Consider the following 2,642-nt stretch of genomic DNA (forward strand, 5'->3'; position numbering starts at 1 on the left):
TCCCCCTTTTTTGGCCTTTTACGAGGGGGTTGCCTTTTCCCGAGGCGTTTCTTCCTGCTCGGCTGCTGTTTTGGTTTTGTCTCGTGTTTTGAAACTCAGGCTCGCTTTTGTCTTTCCCGACTCGGCGCCCTGCCCTCCCGGGTGGCGGGGTCTGGCCGTTTTCGCCTCCCTTCTCGCGATCGATGTGGTGACGTGGTGCTCTCCCCGGGCCGGGCCTAAGCCGCGCCAGGCGAGGGACGGACATTCACTGCGAATGGGACCGCTCTTCTCGTGCTGCCAGCGGGCCCCTCGCTTCTCCGCCCCACCTGCCGGTGGTGTGCGGAAGGCAGGGGTGCGGTATCCGGCCTGACCTTCGCCTTCCCCGCCCTCTCCTCGTGGTCGGGGACCCAGACGTGCGGGAGAGGGGATCACCCCTCCCGCGCCCTGGTGCCTTGGCGGTGGGTCGGCCCCTCCCCGCGGTGGGGCAGGGGCCCGCGTTTCCCCCGCCGTGCCGCGCGTCCTCCTCGGGCGCGCGAGCCGCGTTCCGTGCGTCGTCGGCCCTTCGCGGTGCTCCTGGAGCGCTCCGGGTCGACTCGAGGTGCCCGAGGCTGAGCGGTGGTGCCGTTCCCGTGTCCCCCGGTGTCTCTGCTCCGGTCGCCGCTGTGGCGGGGCTGCCCCGTCCGCGTTGGCGGGCTTCTCGAGGCCATCGGCCAGAGAAAAGGGGGGTCGAGGCGGTGAGAGAGAGGGCGGCGGCGGCGAAGGCCGCCTGCCGCTTCTTGACGGCCGTGTCGCGGGTGCGACTCGGTCCTTGGGGCGGGCGCACGCCCGCGCGCCGCCTCTCCCGGTTGGCCGCGCGCGGGCGTGTCGAGCGATCGTGGCGGGCCGTGGGCCGTTCTGCCGTGCCACCCGGCGGACTGAGCGGAAGATAACGTGAGGTCGCCCCGGCCTCTGACCGCGAGTGCTCGACGTGTGCCCCGTGCTTACCTATACCGCAGACCCCCCCTCGCCTGGCCACTCCCGCGGACGGATCCCGCCTCTGCGGACCGACGGGGGCCGGTGGGCCGGGTTCGGTCCACCCTCAGTGAGCAAAGTTTCTTCTCTAGCGATCCGAGCGGGGCGTGCTTTGCGAAGAGGTGGGGAGGTGCCCGCCTCCCCCCCCGCGTCTGCCCGCCCGCCTACGTTCTCGCTGCGCGAAAGTCAGCCGTCCGACGCGTCTGTCCCGATCCGATGCGTGCCCGCGCCTCCCCCCTCCGAGCTGGGGGAGGGTCCCGCGGGGGGGTCCCGGCCGGTGTCCGGCTCTCTCGGGGGCCTGCCCGCGAGCGTGCGCCGAGGTCTCGCTCCGCTGGCGCGTGGTGTGTCCGGTGGGGGGGGTGTGTTGGGGGTCGGTGGTGTGGCGGACGTCCCGGTCGGTCCCGCCCCTCCCCTCACCCTCCCGTCGCCGTCGCCGCCGCCGCTGCTGCCGCCGCCGCCGCCGCGAGGGGCTCTCCGCCCGCTCCCGTCCCGTGTCGCCGGCCGTTGGCGCCGACGGCGGTGTGCCGGCGCCGGCGTGGGCCCGGGTGGCCCGTCGCGCCCCTCGCGCCGGGCGCCGCGACGGTGGGTGCCCGTCCCCCGGAGGAAGGGGGCCGTACGCGTGTGGGGTTCTCTCGAGCGAGGCCGCCGAGGCGGTCGTCCTCCCCGGCGTGCGGACGTCGGCGGAGTCGCGCGTGGGAGTCCCCGTCGACGGGGCTGGTGGACGCGGGCGTTCTCTCCTCGCGGGAGGAGGTGACTCCTCCCGTGGGGGGTGCTCTTCGGACTCCGCCGGGCTCCGGCTTCCGGGCGTCGCGGGCGATGGCGGGACCGCCCCCGTGGGGGGGCGGTGGGATCCCGCCTGGTTTCCCCGGCGGCCCCGGGCCGTGCGCTCCGCGGGTCTCTCCCCGTCCGCTTCCCCGTCCGGGGTGGGGCTCCCGTCCGCCCTCGCCGTCGCCGATCCTCGCCGTGCGCCCGGGCGACCGGTCGCCGTGAGACGGTCGGTGACGTGTGCGGGGGTGGAGCCGCGACCGGCTCGGCGAGGACGCGGGCTCGGCCTCGACGAGGCGTCGCCGTGGGTCCGTCGCCGACGGCGGGTCCGGGTCGGTCCGTCCCGGGTGGGGGCTCGCGCGCGGGACCGCCGATGCGCCGCGGGGGCGCTGGCGGTGAGATTCCCGTGCGTGGGTCCCGGACCGGGCGGAAGGCCGGGCTCCCCGAGGCGGTCGTTTCCCCGGCGACCTCGCGGGTGACCGGTGCCGCGTCCCCGCGGCCCTTGTGACGCCGCCTCCCCGCGCCGGGGGTTGGCCGTCCGCCACGTTCGCGTGCCGCCCGTCTCGAGTTTTCTCCCTCCGCCCGGCTTCTCCGATCCCGGGGGCTCGCTTTCCCGCTCGTCGCGTGTCGCCCGCCGTGGTGGGGACCGCGGCGGCGGCCCCGGGTCCTCCGCCCCGCCGCCCCGCCGGCGGCGGCGTTAGGTGCCCGCGGGAAGTCGGGGCGCCCCGTCCCGCCCCCGGCCCGTCGGTGAGTCGAGTGTGGCGAGGCCCTCCCCGTCCCGCCGCGCGCGCGTGCGGGGGCGGGGTCGGCGCGGACCCGGGTCCTCCGGCCCGTCCGTCGCGGGAGTCGTCGTCGTCGCCGGCCGGCGTGGCGTCGTGCCCGCCTCG

The sequence above is a fragment of the Castor canadensis genome, chromosome 3, assembly GCF_047511655.1.
Source record: "Castor canadensis chromosome 3, mCasCan1.hap1v2, whole genome shotgun sequence".
Taxonomy (NCBI): Eukaryota; Metazoa; Chordata; class Mammalia; order Rodentia; family Castoridae; genus Castor; species Castor canadensis.